Genomic DNA, 20,682 nt, shown 5'->3' with positions numbered 1-20,682 from the left:
TGAAACTCCAGAACAGGATGCATCAGGGATGTGTCAAAGTTAAGACTGGTGGAAGAGCTGGCGCCCTTAAGACATGTAGTAGCACAGGGACACACACACACACACACTCATTTACAAATACACACAGAGAGACACTCTGCAGCGAGACGGGCAGGCGTCCATCACTCGCGTCGCTCCTATCCTGCCTCTCTGGCGCTGGCAAATTAGCAGGAATTTGTCAGGGAGGGGCAATTGTTTTCTCTTTAAACGGGGCTTGTTTTCGCTGGGGAAGTCTCTCTCTAGCATGAATATTGTGTGAACGGAGGTGAATGGAGGCCTTCATAAGCTGCGAGGTGGCTGCGGTTCTCTGCTGCCACGCTGCCAGCCACGCGTCGTCTCCCCACAACTCTCATGCTGATTGGCCCGCCTGGAGGTAGGACTCTTGAGGGCCTTCGGCCTCAGCAGGTCTCAGACTGCAGATGACTGCAGAATGACTTCATTCAAGTGAGTGTAAACAACTGGTTTACCAAATATGATTGTGTGGAGAGGTGAATTAAATAATGTGATGAGTTACTTGTGTTCTCTGTCTTCTCAGTTGTTGGAAAGTTGCATGAAATATTTAGTCCACTTAAATCTCACAAAATAAGTTTGCTGCTTTAAAATGGATATTCATGATGTTCCAAAAGGTTTTAAATTTTTACTAAACCTTTCAAAGACCTTGACTGAGCCGTTTCAGTTGGCCAACACTAAGTAAGATTTAGCTGGATCCAGTCACTATGTTGAAACGCAACCATATCCACTTTGCTGTGATTCACTCGGCTGGACCACAGATGTATTAATAGAGCCAGATATGGCAAGGTGAGTCAGCGCTGCTCTCTCTTTGTCCCAACAATTTGTCCTGCCAACTGCAGGACTGCAAAAAGAACAAAAAAAAGTTTACCAGAAAATGTCGGTTGTAACCATGCAGATCTTCTGTTACTTATCTGCTCACCCTGTCACATTTTAGCTGCAGTGGTAAAGGAGTGAACAGGCAACTGAATATAATCTGAACTACAAGCAGGTGATCAGAGCCTTTTGTGCTGACTGTGTGATAGGTGAGTATGATATTTGAAACCATGGTAACTGTGCTAAACAGAGATGCTGAAGGTATACAGCCTCAGAATCACTGGAAGACAAGAAACTAATCAATGAGTAAAATGTGACTTTCAACACAAGTTCTGAGACTTAATCAGTCAGCCACATTTAACACTGAGTTTAAGCTGATACTAAACACATGCTCTGTTGTATTCACTCTCACTACAACTCAGCATCACTCACTGGCTCTCTAACTGTACTTGGAATAAGATTCATATCTGGTGAAGTTACTTTTTTTTCTAATGACTTGAGATGTCTCACAACTGTAAGTATATCAGGACCAAACTGAAAGATTTTCTGTTGCATGTCCGTGTCTATATTTTATATCTGTGGGGAGGATGTGACACTACACTGTCTTGTGTTTTTATTTGTTTGTTATTTACTGGTACAAAATTCCCCTTCATTTCGGACCATTTATAGGTGCTGACAGCTGTGTTAAATAATCTTTTTTATGAATAAAACTAAGCTCTGTCCTGACCTGTCACTAACTTTTTAATTTTGTCAAGTGTGAAATGTTTCATGCTCAGAATGCAGATAAATATAAATGAATACCCTGCCACATCTTGAGGCCATTCAGGCCTGTGTCTCAGCCCCTGTGTGTTGCTCTCAGCCTCTGTCACCAGGATGAGTGGACCTCCCATTCTCCCTTCAAAAACAATATGCTTCATTTAACATTGCTTCACACTCACACAGTTCCGCATATTCACACCTGGGAGCTGCCCAGTAACCACAGTCCTCCACTGTTGGACTCACAACAGTAAGGGCAGGTTGAGTGCCTTGCTTAAGGGCAACACACTCACGTTAAACACACACTCATGTGCCCACTTTGCCCTGGTTTTTCGCAGCTGTTCTTGGCTTTGGCAATTCAAATCTGACATTTCTATTAATCATATCCACATCCTAGCTAAATCTCCCTTTTTCTGCTCGCTCTAGTTTTCCGGGAAGAGTTGTATATCCACTGTCATGTTCTCCACAGAGATCATCCCATATGACAGCTTTGTTTACATGTAAAGCTCTGAGGCAGCTAATGAGAAAAGACTCAATGGAATATGACGTTTTGAGAGATTTGTGGATATTTTCCTCCAAATGTGACACACACACAGCGGTGGACATGCAGTGTGAGGATGAACTGCGTCAGCTCTGAGTAAAGCAGGTGGATGTTTGTTTGTGTGTGTGTGTGTGGGCATGCAGGACGGAAGGAGCAATTAAATTTGATAGAGGCAGGAAGATGGTGTAACTGTTTATTTGGTGTCATCTCAAGCGTGTCTGCAGACACTTGAATGTGTGTGTGTGTGTGTGTGTGTGCTAACCACAGATGGGTATATCCACACCAGTGTCATCTATCTCCACAACACTGAGTCTGAATCACAGTGGTGTCTGGTCTCATGTGTCATGTGTTAAAACACGTACCCTGCCCTCGCTTCCAGTAACAAAACCTAAACAAAACAAAGCAAAACAAAACAAAACAAACATACTACTTGTCTCTCAGTCTTCCCACATTACCCTCTCATGCTCTCATGTGAAATACTAAGAGTCCAGCCTCTGCTCTTTCATTGGTCAGATCACATAGCTCACTCATTGGCTAGCCAGACGAATCACGATTATTAATTCCTACTGCAGTTCTCTGACAGCTGTTTCACTCAATTAGCAAAACATTCACAACCACTCCAGCTTTTCCCATCGTCTCGGTTAGACAAAACATCCTCCCTACCTTGAGGGAGACACGGTTACAGTTTAGTACAGTTCGTGGTGTGTTGTGAGTATGTGGAGGCTGGCCTGGGCTGACGTTAAAGTCACAGCCAGAATTATCATCCTGGCCCGGCCCTGGGGGGGCGTGGACTTGGGTCGTCATACTAGTGCAAGTTCCATCCGCTGAAGAAGGGCATAAGATAGTCGAAAGCTGAGATTTAGAAAATTTACCACCACAGATGTGAAGGTCAATAATGAATCTCCATGCTCACAACAATATAAAAATGTCTCATCAAGATGTTATTTAGAAGTAAGAGTTACAGATTGTGCACAACATTACTGTGTAACGTCAAGTTATACTGTGTGATGATTAATTACTGAAATACTTTGACGCTGTCCAAGGTTTAGTAAGTTAAGTTATATTGGGAGAGCTCAAATATTAGTGTCAAGAAGTTTTTCACAGTAAGAGCTGTTTAATCTTGGAAAAAATATACAATTTTATTAGATTTAGAATTTTGTTGTTGTTTTTCTTTTGCTATGTACAGAGGAATGCAAAGGAGAAGTGCAATTAGATGGTACTATTATTCTAACAGCTCTTGTCGTACAGTATAATCATATTATTGTGATATTACTGCCACAGAAGCCGTCATGTAAATATAAAGAACTGAACTGAAATGAAATGTAGATGTTGGATGTGATGTTTCTTTTCAGGATGACAAATACAATCAAAGGTCACATTTAGGCAGCTCAGTCATTTGAAATCTGATCCAGATCTATTACTTTATCCCAGAGTCGGTCTGATCCCCACCATTACTTGACTGTTTCGGCCTCCAGGTGTTACACTGTGACCCAGTCCATCTAGCACTCAGTGTGGCAGCTGCTGCAGCTGGGCGACTGCAGGAACCAGCTGTGTCTGTGTGTGTGTGTGTGTGTGTGTATGTGTGTCCATCCAGCCAGCTGTAAGGAGAGTGAGAGGTCTTTTCCACCATAGTCAGCAGCACCTGGGCCAGCAGCTCAGGGCAGCACCGGCAGCCAGGCCAGGCCAGGCCACCCAGTTTATCCTGTGGACTATTAGTCCCAGACTGTCTATTGTTGTTTTAAGGAAAAATTCCCCTCAGATACTCTTACACTGCTCATCAGTCTGCAATGCTCACTGCATTCCATGAGTTAATCTGAGATGAGGTGTCGTAATTCACTCTGTACCCGCCTTCCTGCAACCTGCTCCTCTGATGAGCCTATATTTCCCAAAATGCTGTTCAGCACATTCAGGCAGAGAGAGTGACAGCAGCATCTGAATTAACCGCCAGTATAAAAAGGGCTGTATCTCTTCATCAGACCTCAACATGTTAGAGCCTGGTACTCTTGGCCATTTGTAGACAGTGCAACAAGGTGGAAAAACACTCGCACATTATCACATTATGAAGTTAATATGGTGAACATGTGAGCAAACAGTCGCCTATTTACACATCCAGCAGATTACATTAACATTCATTTGCTGTGTTTCTGGACACCAGTTGTCACTCTCCTGTTGCTTATTTTACTCTTTAGCTGTTAAATGTTCCACTGTTTTCACCCGCTGGACTCTAACTTCAGAGGTTTGCTGTTTAAAATGTTGAATTTGATAAAAATTCTCTGTGGGTCCATCGCCACAATTGACACGTTTCATTTTACATATGTGACCTATTTTTCATATAAAAATATTCATTATTGCAGCTTTAAAGTAATGACAGTTGGTCAGATTCCTTTTCTACTTACTCTTCAATCACACCATTCCTGATTTGACTCATAATTTTTGGGTTCTGGCACAGCTTCACCTCCAAATGCAAACTGCATGGAAAAGGAAAACAGTGTCGAGGGAACAACTTCATTGCAAGACCTCCATGTTTCTTTTTTTACAGACTGCATTATTTAGGTCTCACAATAAAGTTGTGTTTGATATTAAAACTGGACTTCTTCCTTCCATCTTCCTTCAACAAGATATTGCTAAATTTATTTTTTGCTTTTGGTATCAAAACCCTGAAACTCATGGTGATAGTATCAACAAATTTCACTACCCAGCTCTGCATGTCTTACTTGACTTGTTTTTCAGTCCACAGTCAGAGGAGAAACTGCGGGTTGCTGCAGTATGGCAGCTCTTTTGTGTCTTATCCAATATCCACATGATAAATAATGATGAGCTTTCATAGATTTTCCTTAATTATCTGGACTCTTGCACTGGTCCTAAAACATTATCCCTTGGAAATAATAATTTTATTTATATATATATATACTTTTTATACTTTTTAATTTTGATTTTAGAATTTAAATAAGCAAAGTGTTCCCTCTTAGACTTTGAATTCAAAACCATGCCAGGAAACAGCCATTTTAATTCTGTATACTGTTTCAGTTGATGACATATTGGCCTAACACCTACATTCCAATGGTGTCTATGCCGTTAAATGCATGCCTGTATTTCAGTCCAAACCGAAACGTTGCACCTGAATCCCACCTTGGTTCATGGGAGGTACAGGCCTGTTGCAGCTGAAACAGTTTAATCTCATTTCTTCCCTCTTGGAGAAGAATTGCTGCTCAAAGCTACCAGGCATCACTCCTGCGGAGGTTAAGGCAGCTTTTAGCATGATCAACAAGCCGTGAAAACCCTTGCTCAGGGAAAGAGCAGCTTTACTTCAGGATTTGAGCCCTGTCTACCTCTTTTTTCCCCCTCTCACTCTCTCTCTCTTCTTTTGCCTTGAATAAACAGAACATAGCCTGCTATTCACGTCACATCTTGCCAGTAGCCATCACCTCGATGGGAGCCAGTGCTCCACGAATGGTCTGGTGTTGAGTTCCACCAATAGGGACAGGTTACTGGCTCCCACTGCCAACAATGTCCGTGGAGTGCAAATGTTTATTTAAAAAGTTATGTTCGAGTATTGATTTTATTTCATTTTCCCTCCTCCTAGCCCGCCTGCTCTTGGCTCAGGTAAAGTGCCTGTCCATCATGAGGTTTTCCCGCTGGAGCCAGGCGTGTTGTCTGTCTCATAAAAGCCGCTACTATAGTATAATGTAGCCCCGTGCCCCGAAATGTCCGCCTTTCCTCTCCAAGCACGCGGAGCTTCCACGGAGGATGTGTATATGTGGTGTGTATGTAGTGTGTGGGTCATGTCCAAGAAAAATATGTTAGGGGGCCTCACTTCTTATAATAGTCTGGACATAGAATCTCTCACCTACTAGTAGGAAAAATATAACAGTTAACATTAATACCTGATATGTCCCCTTGCCCACTTTTCTTATTTTATACCCCGACCCTGTATTTGTATTCAATTAGCTTTAAATGGGTTTATGTTTAATATATGGAGTCACACTAACATTCTCTCTTCCCAAAAACACATAAAATATAATATATTATCTTTCGCTCCTCCGCTCACTTTCGGCAGTGTTTGCGCTGGCCGGAGCAGGTTGTTGGGTTTTTAAAAGGACAAGAAAGGCTCTGGAATCACTCTGTCGCCACACACATGACACCGGCCAGACATGCTGTCACAATCTGCAGCACCCCTGAAGCCAGGCTCAGACAAAAGATAACTTTTTAATGTCTTGATGGATGAGCATTGAGTTGATTTGAGTTTTAAGAGGAAAGTGGATGACAGCAGGTATAGTGGTTACTCTAGTAGATACTGTATTCTAGTCCTTAAGTCCTTTCACAAAGCACCTTCTGTGTTAACAGTTCTTTATGGTATCAGGTAGTGAATATTAGAATAATAATGAGATAAAACACTTCAGTTCCCAATGGAAACCAAACACAACCAAAGGATGAAGAAGCAGACAGAGACTGGGGAATATCAGGTTATATTTCAGTGTAACTGCTCCCACTGTTTGGCCTTAGACTCCCTTCACACTTCCAATGTTTGAGTCCAACTTTTCTACAAACTTTTTTCAAGGCATCTTAGGTAAAAAAGATGCACTAGTCCTCCACCAGCTGCATGCTCTGCACATGTTGTGACCACACCTCCCCTGAAACTCCAAATACTGTTTTTCACATTTCTGTTTGAGTCTGATAAATTATATAAAATAAATGGTATACAACACATGTTTTAGAGGCTTTGGTAGACATTTTTTATCTTAGGAGAGTGCTAGGCTAGTTGAACCCCCCCTTTATCCTAAGCTAAACTAACCACTCACGGATCATTTTGCATCTCTTTGTACACAAAAGACAAATTGTATTATGTATTATACATCCTCCCTGTTTGCCCACAACAGCAGACAACAGCCAAGATCAACTCGATGCGAGATGCTCAAATGTCACAGCCCTGTTTTATTGTGCCAGTGACTTTCCGAATTTTGAAAGACTTTTCCAAGAGTAATTCTAGAGGTCCAGAACCCCAGGCCTCTTCCATGATACCATTATCTCACGGCCCCAGTACAGCAGGGAATGTACTGTTGAACTGGCACAGTGAAAAGTTCAGATCCAGCTCTTTATCTTTAAATCATACAGAGTATGTGGACGCACACTGCCTTTTTGATCATTTTATGTCTCTTTACAGTTCTTTAATTGACTTTCAAACAATAAGTGTTAACCTAGGGTCCCCCCTGATTCTTCATAGCCCTGGGCCTGTGCCCAGTAGTCCCATTCAGTAATCCATCTATGCCTGACAGCCTGACAAACTACCAACCACGAAGAACTGCCCCTGGCAGATTGGTTGTGGTTTGTGATGATATTTAATTATTATAAAATGAAATAAAAAGAGCTTTAAGGCCTCTCTTGCATTTTAAACCAACCCTGAAGGTCTGCTTTGTTGAGGGCGGCTGTGTTAAAATCTACTTTGACATTTTAGTTCATATTATGCTTACTTGGTTCTTGCTGTAATCATTTTTCTTGTTCATACCGGCCATTAAGAGATCAATTCCTGACATGCTTCCAGTGTAAGTAGTGGTAGACAAAATTTACATTCCTCAGTCCATGCAAAAAAATTATGAGTTTATCTGAAAATTATATGAGTCTTGAGCAGTCTCTAAAATTAAGTGAGCATTTTTCGAGTCTTGTAATGCAGCATTCCCAGACAGTATTTCCTTTCTGAGCTGCAGTAACAAAGTGACTGTAACTTTAGAAGATATTCACTTAATTTGTGTAACTTCAGTGTCTCACCTCAGCTCATCAGCTACTTTTCAAACCAACTTGGCCCACAAACAAAACTGTAATGCTGTCAGTGGCTGAGTACTGTTGCTTGCATCCAAATGTCTTCATGAGAATGACTGCGGAGGTCTGTTATTTTGGAATGCAAAAGATCCAATGAAGGTTTTTAATGCAGTTAAATAAATCAGCCCCTCTCTGTGTTAAACCTACTAGAACCATTAGAATTAAATCTCTTCACACAGGCTTTTTGCATGAGGTTTCAAGAGCATCTCCCATGTGCGTGACCTCTGTGGATCTCCTCCTCATTACACATCCTCCGTTTGCCCACAACAGCAGGCGACAGCCAAAATCAACTCGATGCTCAGCGCTCAAATGTCACAGACTGTCATTTACAGTCATGCCAGCGCCCAGTTTTATTGTGCCAGTGATTTTAATAAGTTTGAGAGACTCTTCCAAGAGTAATTCTAGAGGTCCTGAACCCCAGGCTCCTTCCATGATACCACTGTCTCATGGCTCCTGGACGGCACAAGGGAAGGTACTGTTGAGCTGTGTATCTTTACATGCATATACAGTATGTGGAAGTGCAAGCATGCATTCACATGTAACTACAGTACCTGCACGCAAACATACTTTCGTTCTCACACACTGTACACGGAGATGTACAGACGCTGAATATGTCCACAGTAAAAATAAAGACTAATGAGTCAGTAAACTGTATTCTTTTCTTTGGAAGGGGATTTCAGTCATTGCAAGAGCCTCAACAGATTATTTCAACCATCACAAAATATCACCCGATCTCTTTTTTAAATAAATCATTTACGATGAAAACCATTTCCAATTGTACTGCCCCTTAAATCTGATTAGTTTACTTGTTTTGGCACAAATATCCAGCACAATACTTCTCATATCTAAGCATTGGCTCATAAATTGAGCAATTATGGCGGCAAAAATTGCTGTTTGGTCTGCCGCTGAAGCTTATAAACCTATCAGACGGGGTATTAAACACTCTGAGAGTCGCTGCGTTATGCCCTCTTTGCTTCTCATTTTCCCCAACATTTACAGCTAAAAACTGTGTGAGAATTCATCAGGAACAGCTCAAATGAGAATGTTGCAAAAGTCTCACATATTTCTGTGTGTTTGATGAAGTTTTGCTCCTGCAAAAATTGTGTTTCTTTAAAAGTGTCTGAGGTAACCAGGGGGAGTTTGCTTCCAAACTGTCTCGATAGAGTTATCCAGTGCCAAAGAGCATTAAAAACTCATTTTGTTATCTGCGACTACTATCAGTAGGAGTGGTATTATCCTATTCTCCCCTTTAAATACAGTAGTCTGTACAATTTTCACAAAACAAAGAATGAGCTAGAACAGAGCACCAACGACAACAAATGAAGCGCAGCCACAGCAGGTGAAATTTTTAAAGAACAACAGAGTAAGTGAGATAAGAAATATGAATGCAGCTGGCTTGGTCCAGTCAAGCAGTTAACGTCCCATCATGCTTTGTGATACGTATAAATAACAGAGGCGGTATAACTGACCTACATTTTAAATAGCAAGTGAAAAAGCTCATGGTAACTTTGAAAGAGGGTTTATTATTGGAGTATGGATGACAGGATCTTTGGTCACAAAGACTGCTTAACTAGCAAATGTTTGAACAGCAGCAATGACTGAATGGATCTATGGAAAGGATACACACAACACACAGAGAGATGGTGGTGGTGGTGTGGGAGACCACAGCTCATTTTTGCCCCAAGGCCCACTAGTTGGTTAATCCAGCTGTGACGTGATCAGACTAGACTAACAGACTACATACAGAGGGATATTATACCAGGTTTGCAGCACTTAAACCACTAATTACAAAGATAAATGCACATTTGCAAGTTCAGTGGTCAAAAACACATAGGCACCGGTCTATACTGTAGGGATGTGTAAAAAAGCGATTAGTCAGATCGTAAGATGAATCATTCCTCACCATATTCTCAACATGTGGGCCACTGAGGCCCCTACAGTGAGGCCCTCTGTTATGGTTTCTTAATATGACTTGGCCTGTTCGTCCGGTTAGAATAAAGGGTCACTTCAAATAAAGGTTGTCCTGATGAGAGTGGTCTCTTCCAGGATAACAAAGCCTCCATCCAGAGGGACGGAGTGGTCCCTGAATAGTTTGATATACATTAAAATAATGTGAATCATACAGAATATATATTGGGCATTGTTTTTCCACCATTGGAACCTCTCCCCCCAGCACTGCTGATATTAGTTTTTCCTTTGTTACCCATCTGTAATATTAGCCTGTTCAATGCTGGAATCAATGTACTGAATGGATTTACCTTGTCAATCAAAACAGGTGCCTGTTTTCTTATTTAGAAGAAATACCAGACTCTAAAATGCACCGCTAACTTGGAGTATGCTTTCACTACAGTGCAAAGATACAGAAAAGGGGTGATTATGTTTTAAAAAGAAATTTTAAAAAAAAAGAAAAGACAGGGGATAATACAGTGAGACAGAGTTACAGGCGGGGCTTTGCTGAATGGGATGTGGCTCATTACCTGTGAATCAGATATTACCCAGCCACTGACGGGAGAATTAGGGAGCAATTATGTGTGTTACCCAGCTGACAAGCCTCACTGGCACAAAGAAACACTGGCTACTCAGAGTTGGCACACTGGAGTGCTTTATAAACACATTATATCTGATCACAGAGAGAGAAAGAAATATAGAGCGTGTACACACACCACACACACACACACACACCACACACACCACTGCCATGTGTACACAAAGACAGCAAAGACACCACTTGACCATGTCTTTATGCGATGATGAACTGTGGACAGACACACTGCGCCTGTCTCACTTCAGGGTGGATGGAAGCAGCAGATGAGTCTGGACGATGAGAGGAAAGCAGGAGAAGGTGGCGCTGTCAGCCCTGTCCTCCTGAATTATGGGATTCGGAGTTTGAAGGGGGCAACGTTTCACAGCCTGTTGGGTTTCAGAGGTATGCAGTCGGCCGTGTGCAGCAGAGTAATCTGTGGCAGATGTGCCTCCAGCTTCCCACTGACACTGTAATGTTGTTAATGCAGCATATTTACCACATTCTTTCTAAACTGATGCTGCCAGGGCAACAGCAAATTAGGCTTTACTGCAAATTCCAGAAGGAAGTAAAAAGTGCAGGTATGTTCAGATTTTCAGACACTGTGGAATTGAAGAATTGAAATTAAGTATTTATATTTCATAATCCCACCAGCTTTGAGGATACAACCTGTGATTCAGATCTAGATAGAAGATGCATTACATGTCAAAACATAAAGAGAAACTCTCAAAATCTAAGACAGCAATATTTTTCTTTATGATACAATGAACTTAATATGTAGATATTTTTTTTAATCAGTAATATCATTTAGAATCTTTTATGGTGCACATACAATACTGCTCCATGGACTCCATAATTATTTCTTAATTGATAAAAAATAATAGTCCTCTACAGGGAACACCTCTGTATTTCTGCTGGTAGTAACAGAGCAGTGGAGCCTTAATGAAAAACAAGGACATAATAAATGTCCCTGGAGTCAGGTTATTAAACAGAATTACAACAAGTGAAGATGAAAGCAGTTTGCCACCACTTTTCATCTGATGACAAGTGATGACAGCTTACTGGTCTTCTCCTGCAATCCCTGGAAAACACACCCTCCTCCAGCTGACTATGAGGCTGTGGATGTGTGTGTATATAATCTTTTATCTCTGTCTCTAAATATAAATAATATGCATTTATTCCAGAAATAGGTTGCAGTAGTCTTCTTGAAAACCGGCACTTCCTTTAAATAAACTCAAAGCAAGCTGAGAAAACTTCAGTCTTGTCCACAGCTGGGCAGCTCGGCGTATTAGAGTTGACAAACGTCATTAAAATTCACCGCTCCAAATAACAAATCTTTCAGCGACTACACACACACTCACACAGACCATATAACCCCCCTAACACACACACACAAATACATGGTCACACATACAACTTTCAGCAATTCAGCCGAAACAGGGATATGCTAACCTCGGCTGAGGATGTCCGTCGGGACACCGTGGCCAGACTTGGGTTTCCCTCCTGGGACAGGCTCTGGCTAGCACACATGCTAATGCTTGGATGTCTCTCCTCCCTCTCCTTCAGTCTTCATAAAATAATCTGCTTCATCTGGGCCTCCAACCAGGCTTTTCACCACCTATTAGCTCTCAATCTTGTGCTGGTGACAAAGGAAAGGTTTTGACAAAGCGCCAAAACAGATTGTCACAACGTGCTGCTTTTCAAAAAACTCCTCGCACTACCTGATTACTTCCTCCGACTGAAGGACCGCTGATTAGTAGCCGCTTGAGAAAACTGAATGTCAAGATTGGTTTGAGAATGATTTAATCATTCAAATCAGCAGACAGTCAGTAAAAGAGAATGGAGACAGCTTATGTTAGGTGTGCTTGAGAGTCTGTGGCTAAAGACAAGCCGTCCGTGCAGCTGAGTAAAGCTCAACCACAATCTCTCAAAGGCCAACAGCACGAGTGCCAGCCTGCTCCAACCAGGGCGGAAATTTGGCACTTTGGGAAGGTGCAAGGTTTCGAGGTAGAAATGAAAGCTCTGAGCAGCCGCTTACCTCTGCTTTCCCTGCAGGAACTTTGTCATCACTGTACACTCAGCAAAATGATTTTGGATTACTTGGTCTAAAACTAACAAATTATGTCAATTTTATTCAAATATAACAAACCTGCCTGGTACCTATAACCAGCATACTCTAGTGCAAAGTTGGGCCAACATTTTAAATGGGTCACACTTCAGTAACAGAAAACATTTTATTTCCATGTCTGCCCAGCAACATTTTGCATGAATAGCAATTATTGTCTGAATAAATACACATTTATGTTGTTGTAGCTGCTCAAAATATAAAAGTAGAACTGACAGAACAGTCATTTATTTTTTACAGATCTGGCGTAGGCAGCAGCTTTCATTAAAATAACAGAACGTCTGACGATTAGAAGATACATCCACTTGCCTCTGCTGCACTTCTTTGAAATCAGAAAACAGAACGAAGGTAAAATTTTCAAACCAGGTGGTCTTAAGTATAGGTCAAGTTAAAATGGCAAAATCTTGGGGCATCCCATAGCCGAATGGTTTATATATATATATATATATATATATATATCTCCACCTCTACACTGAACCTGATTATTACTACTACTACCACTAGGCAAGTTAGTGTCTCATCAGAGAGCCAATTATTATGAGTGGATAAATGTTTGCTGTCTAACTTTGTGGTGTGACCGAGCCTTAAAGGACAATGCTGAATTAGTAGAAGTATTCAGATGTAGTCAAGACTCTTCTACCTGTTATTATGGCTCACATCAAACCATAAAAACATTGTCGTTAATACAGGTGTCCATGTGAGTGAAACAGTAATTCAGCCACATTAAATGTCAAATTGCACCAGACTATTAAACCACAACAGGAGACAGGCCTTTATCACAGCTTCTCCTGCACACATTTTAAAACCCGCTGCACTGTGTAGCCCTGGAGAGCACTGCACAGCCTACAAAACAGACAGCACCGAGACTGACTGACTGCTGACATACATGGCACAGGGAACATGCCGGCTTTTGTCAGACTTCCACATGTGTTTCCAATGGGGGGATATTAGATTCCGGGCTGGTACAAAGTGTCAGCTACAGCTGAGGCACATGTGTGCATGGGGCTTTGTCTGCACATAAACATACTATGCATACACACAAAATATGGTACGAGATGTAGACAGGTTGTGATGGGAGTGTGGTGGCAGTGGGTCACCCTGTGTGTGTGTGTGTGCGCACAGGGTTCAAGTTACTGTGTGGCTGCTGAATGTCTAACGAGAGAGGATGTCAGTCTTGTTTGAGAAGCGGGTGTGACAGCAATGAGATTCAGAGGAAAATGAAACCTCAGCAGAAAAGATTGTGTACACAGTAGTAGTCATTTTAGCAGTTGTGAGTTTGTCCTGCTTTTAGCCTGTGTTTTTTAAATGTTACAGGTTACATTAGGTAATCAGTGTGTTGTAAGACAAACTAAAGCTCTTTACCTGCCCATTCCTCGTAAAATTCTTATGAAATAAATCATAAAAGTTATGTCTAAATATAACGGAATGAGAAAAAATGGCATTGTGGATTGGACGCTAACAAAAATTAACCAATTTATGTTAACAAGCAGCTTTTTATGAGAAAAATCTAGAAAATGTCCTTTCTTCACAGTTACCTCCTTTTTGCAAAAAAATTGTTTCATATTTTGTAAAATATACTCACCCCCTTTCTTTCAGAGGGTGAAACATTGTCTGAACGTTAGTACAAAGCTAGAGTTAGGATGAGTTTATGTTAGCGTAACTGGGAGCAGGAGGAAAGAGATCTGTCCAAGTTAAACGTTCATCATTTCTAAAGTTCACCATTTCGTACGTTGTATCTTATTTGTACAGTATTTGTTTTACTTGTATGTCTCATTTGTAGAGAAGCAAAAATATAAAGACAATACCTGTTTTATGCGGACCTTTATTGCTAGGCTAAACCTGCAAGGCTAAACATGTCAAATTCGGACTCTAACTCCATACTTTGGACGCAGATATGGAAGTGAGATCTTTCTCCTTATCAACCTTATCAACTACATAGAGGACGCTTCTATTTGTCTCTGTGGCATTTGATTTGAGGACGAGGCAGTAAGTCCTGGATGAAAGGGAATATCGATTTCTCTGATATAAGCCAATTTTGACACAATACACTCAATAGCAGCTGACTGTTCCGTACCAAAAACATATCAAATTTCCCTTTAAACCAGTTCAGTGTCGCAAAATTCAAATGCAACATAGAGTTAGAGGTTGCCAGTCCTCTCAGCATCAATGTTGTTTAGTTACAGTCATGATACATTATGGATCCAGATCAACATGGTAATGATTGATTGATGTTTGAATGCTTTATGCTTTGTGCAGTGTCTTCAAAAACAAGTGCCTGGATACAGGGGCTTAATCAGTGACAGCACAGAGAAGAAAAACTCAGGTCAAGAAATACAGACATGCCTACACACACACACACACACACACACACACACTCACACACACCCGACCTTCATCCCCAACCGCCTCTGTGGAAAAAAGCTTACATTCTAATAACACACAGCTAAGTAAAAGTTTATGTTTTCAGCGGCCAACAAAATAAATGAAACAGAGCAAATGTGAACACGGGACGCTGGCGTTTCAAGTTGTTTTTATCAAAGCAATGTGGACTAGAGGAAGTGGAGAAAGCAGAGGGGTGGTGGAGCACCTGTATATTTGTACAGACTTTAACTCTTGTGATGTCATCCTTCGACAGTAAACATTTATCTGTGTGTTATAACGGCAATCCAGATCCAGGGTCATTAGCGAACACGGAGTCAATGAGGGAGACCACCATCTGAGGCCTGAAACTGGCCCAGGTTACAGCGTCTGGAGGTTCTTTTGCTGCCTTAAATTTATTGAAACGAGGATGGTTTATTCAAGGAGCTTGTAATGAGTTGTTCTTGGTATCCTGAACGTGTTACGTGTCACAAGGTCAGAATGAGGACTCGTCTTTGAAACTTGAAAAAGCTAAGCGTGCAGGAAAATTCAGCTGGAGCGGGAATGTAAATTATTGCTTTTCTGTTTTATTCATTCATACAGATATTGACTACTTAAGATTTTGCCCATTTTGTGGGTTTATATTTACATGCTTTTTAGGCCACTACTGGAATTTATTTATTTCATCTGCAAGTTCATCCACTGATTCCAGTAATTCTAGTGATTTTGGTCCAGAATAGTGTGGTCATAAATTATGGTGCGACTGAGCGATAATTCTTGGAATTCTGACTGATGCATGCACCCCCCCCCCCTACAGTGACTAACACTGGTTGGCTTTGAACCACTGGCTTGATTTCATCTCTAGCCAATTCTGTTAAGGCAAACAAGAAGACCATGGAATGTCACTGCTTTCAGATGGGTTCTTGAGTCCATATGAATGTGGTATCCTCCACCTTGGACCTCTGAATTTTCTGGAAGCTCTGAGTTCATGACTTAAGATTTGTTTGCTGATGTTTTCAGAAATGGCAGAGGCCATGGCAGATCATTTTTCACTGGATTAGAAGAAAATATTGTTGTAACAATATGTTGTTGTTTCTTGAAAAGAAATGAAGAATGACAAGAGAAAAAGCAGGAGTCTTATGGCATCAGTGTTGCTGTTACCTCGCAGTGGAGTTCAAAGTTCATCGTCAGTCCCATGTCGTGACTACGAGCTCCTGAATTCCATTTGAAGTCCGTATGTTTCCACAACAAAACAAATGTACATGCTGCCAACTGTTAGACATCACTGCTAAGGCTTTCTTTTCTTCTCCCCTCTGATGTTATAATTTAATATGGTGAATACGACACAACAAATCTGACCTTTGGCATCCTTAAAGTATCTCTGATGCATAAAACTCAGTGTATCCACCTCCTGTCTTACTTCTTCTCTCAGTGTTATTTTCTCACTGTTAACAGGATTTGACTAACCCAAAGTCAACTCATAATGAGTGGTCAGTGTTTGTGTTCATTGTGAGTGATCAGGGTGGTTGCTTAGTCTGAAAAACCTCTAGACACTCGAAAATGACACAGGGTGTTTGAACAGGGGAAAAAGATTCACTTCAACTAAGACGGAAAACAACCAGTCAATTAAAAGTTAGCATCAACAAAGAGCAACTTCAGAGCTATGCAAAGCAAAAATGAAGACTGGATCCCAAAAGAGATCCAAACCCAAACAAAGAGTGCAGCAGTATTTTGGCAAACACGCAGCAGAAACTGTGACATCTGCATCAGTTACATCTGTATAAGCTGTGGATAAAAGTATCTACCAATCGGCAAGCGTTGCAGGCTTTTTTACGGCTCACACATGAGGAATTCTGGTTAGCAAGTCACCCAGATAATGGTGCGGAACCTGTCCATACAGCGGGAGGCGATATTGGTGTTGTTCACACCGCTGACAGTAGTTCCACCGAACGGTCTCACCGGGGGTCTGGCCCACACACAGCTTTAGTATAGTCCAAGCATGGAGAAGGTAAACAGTGATGAAGCTCTTGCCTCCCCCACGCAGCATGTCGTCTCACCACAGACAGAAAGAAAAACAATGAAGCCCAAGTGATGATCCATGTGAGGGTTTGGACGAGACAACTGTTCCTGTTGGTTCATGACAGGTAGCCAGTACAACGCTGTACAAGTCCTCATTTACTGAGCATCTGCTCTGGTCTCAAGAACATTATGCAATTTTTCACACAACCAGTTAGACACTATTTGACTTTGCAACTTTAAATAACACACTGCTTCATAGAGGAGCTGTCCAGTACGTAAATATGCCATTGAATGCCTGAGATCAGATAATAGCTAATATAAGTAAGCGATCAACACGCAAAGGCCCCCAGGATCAACTCTGTTAATATCAACTTCAGGATTTGAATTTATGTGATTGTGGTTCAGTTTTTATTATCTATAGATCATTTTCATGAATATCAAACATTAGTATTGATGTTTCTTCCTCAATACACTTGATCTACAATGTGATAAATATATTATTCTCTCCTTCAGCCAGTTAGAGTACAGTTACCTGAGTCTGATCTTGTATCTGCAAGACTCACATTTTATTGTCTTTGTTTCTCATCCGTGACGCAAAACAGAAGATTTTCACACAGTACGAGAAATCAAAAGTGCACGTGTCCTCATTGCTTATTGTTCAGTTATAAACAAGCTGTTCGGTTCAGCCCAGATTCTCCAGCAAATCTAACAAAGTTGTCATGAACTGACAACAAGAAGATGACAAAATGTACATCACACCCACATGATAACATGGACGCATTAAGTAAATTTAAAAAAAAAAAACTTTGCTGTAGATGACTTATGGTACTGCTGGATCTAAACCACATCGAGACCTTACCTCACATTTTCAAATTCAGCACTCAGGCGATGTCTCTCTTACCTGGCAGGTCTGCTGTCGTTTGATGTTCCTCTCCAATTCCATCCTTTCTGCAAGACCTGGTTTGTAATTGGCTGTATCAGCGGCTACTGCTCCAGCGAGAGACCTGCAGTCTGTAATCCTGATCTCCGTGACGACGACGACCCCTGGGAGCGTTCTGACTCATTTGGGCTGCATTCACCGAGAGACTGACAAAGAGAGTTCAGAGGGAGAACAACAGGAAGAGAAAGTTTTACAGTTAGACTCAAACTGTCAACATGCACATAAATATCAAAGATATGAGAAGGATGCCTCAAGATCAAAACATCATATTTATGATACTTTTATCCAAAGTGTCTTGCAATACCAGACTTATGCACTCAATGTGACTCTAGATCCAGATTTTTGATTTTCTACAATTATTGTTTTATATTGTATAATATCACTTCTTTATGGATTTATTTGCATACATCTTGCAGTGTTGTGTGGACTCAAATCATGTGCACAAAAAGTTTTATTTTGACAACAGAGGATTTTAATTATCCATCACCTTTCAAAATAAAGTGCATAATTAATTTTACTTTCAGCCTCATCAAGCTCTTTGCACTGTCCAAGTGCTTGACCTTAATCCTGTTGTTTGTTGCCGTGTGCTCACGTTTTACCCTTCAATTAGGAGAAACAGGTCAACCAACAAGGTCAGCAGGGCAAAAAACAGGAAGTCGCCTGACGCAGAATGTCGCTCATTTATGCCACAGGACTGTTTCTGTTCCTTTGACACCTCCATAATTACAACTCATAAATTAGACTGCTGTGCCTGGCAGACAAGAGTTAACGTGGACAGGGAGTTTAGGGGGTCTGTGGTGAATGGCTGTGTGTGTGTGTCTGGGAAGACATCAGCTGATAAATACAGGTTAAGCAGAGCATCAGGAAGAGTGTTTACTCATCGCTATATCAAGATCAAAGGATAAGGAGGAGGAGATGGAGAGGTGAAGACATATAAGTGGAAGAGAGATACTGCAGATAAGGACAGATAAAGCAGAGGAGGCGTAGGTGTCGGACGGCAGAATGATTGAATGTACAGCTTTTCAAACATGTCTGAGTAATTCCCATCCTCTAAAATAAATCAAACAAGCTTTGTCTTAATGTAAAGAAAGTTCATGTGTGGGAGCTTTCGGCTGTGCAGGATTTAAGAGAAAGTGTGTGCGTGTGTGTGTTTAGTATGAGCTCATATGTATCTCTGCATGTCTGTTTGTGCATGTGTGTGTCAGAGGTTTCGGTTCAAATGAGAGGCAATCAAGCAAAGTTTGTGTACCTAGGCAAGGCATGAAGAATCTGGGTAGGACTCGACTTTGCTTCCCACAATACTTCTATAACTGTGTCTCTCCATTTCTCTCTGTCTCTCTCTCACACACACAGAACCCCCACACACTGAAAGCTATTCCTATGATCTACGCTCAAGAGTAAAAACCTAAATCTTAGCCTTGACCTGTCCCCCACCCCCACCAGATTCCACACTTGTCCCTCTAATCTTGTCCCATCCCACCGACAATCCTGTTTCCTCCCTTCTCGCTGTCCCGACATTGATCCGCAGCTCAGACAGAAAAACATACATTGCTTCCATAAAGCAACACACACGCACACACGGTCACATTTCATCTCCCTGCCACTCCACACACCCCTCTCTTTGGACGTCCCACTCTCCCTCACCTGACCTTTCTCACCTTTTGCTCTTTGTTTGCTTGTGTGATCCCCCAAATTCTCACTCCTCCCTGCTATTAACTCACTCCCCAACCTGCTGTTTGACCTTTGACCTCTCGTGTTGTGTTTCACTTCTTTTGTTTCAGAAAATGAAGAAAACACACTTCTATTTTGGTCCCAGGGGGAAGAATCATGAAGACTTTGGCGCTTCCCTGACTTTTGGTATTTTTTAGTTAAATAATAGTTGTAATAACATTTGTGATACAATACGTTTTGTGTACTTAACCTCAGCTGTACTTGTACGACTTGGTAACATGCTAGCACAGTAAGCTACGGTGCTAAACACGGGATAGATTTTCCCATGGAACAACAGCCCATGAAGTGCTCATGTAGCTTCACTTTTGCAGTTACACCCTAATTTAATCTCCTCTGTCCAATTTGCTTCACCATTGATTTTGGAAAGCTAGCAGACTGGCTAACTAGCTTACCTAGAATACATCAGTCTAAAATGGCTAAGCTGAACATGGAGGTACAGTTGGTTAGCAACAAGAAGGCTGTAAGGCCCTGTCGCAGCTTATCAAACTATGAATCCTGCATCCCAAAAGAGGATGTGGGTGGGGTTTTTTTGGGGTGTGGTGGGGGCATGAGGCAAAGATACTGTGTGAGGTGAAAGAGGCAGGATCAGGATTCATGCTGGTGTTCAACAAACAGCATGGAGTTAGTTATTGTGGTGCCAGCCTGCTCACATACATGTTGAACAGTTGCTGTGGCAGGAACTGTGACACAGAGCTCATGGAGGCAGTTAGGGCTCCATCAGAAGAACTTTGCCCCATGATTAACCCAACCAACGATCTGTAATTCTTCCTCTAAAACAGCTGTTTGTGAAAAAAGTATAGCTAAAACACAAATCCACAGACTTCATCATGTAAACCACCTAATAAAGTGGGCAAGGGAGGACAATGCATTTTACTGCTCCAAGGCAATATCTGCTATGTTTCAAAGGATGAAAAAACATACTGTGTTCATTTTCTCAACACTTATTTTGCCAGCATGTCCTACCACTGCCACTCATCTGTTTTCGATGGGCCTGTTTGAGAAAGACCAGCTGA

At 41.4% G+C, this 20,682-nt stretch overlaps 1 long non-coding RNA gene across 2 annotated transcripts in view; it reads right to left on the bottom strand.

The window, feature by feature from the left end:
• The window catches only part of LOC127139214 (uncharacterized), a 114,952-nt gene that overhangs the window by 36,964 nt on the left and 57,306 nt on the right, over positions 1 to 20,682 (bottom strand). For both annotated transcript variants that reach the window (XR_007809237.1, XR_007809236.1), the window contains exon 3: positions 17,900 to 18,084. This is a non-coding gene — a long non-coding RNA (uncharacterized LOC127139214). The remainder of the gene's footprint in view (positions 1 to 17,899; positions 18,085 to 20,682) is intronic.

This window comes from Lates calcarifer, linkage group LG23 (genome assembly GCF_001640805.2).
Source record: "Lates calcarifer isolate ASB-BC8 linkage group LG23, TLL_Latcal_v3, whole genome shotgun sequence".
NCBI lineage: Eukaryota > Metazoa > Chordata > Actinopteri > Centropomidae > Lates > Lates calcarifer.
The sequence above is the reverse complement of the archived record's forward strand: the minus strand, read 5'-3'. Positions and strand labels throughout refer to the sequence as shown.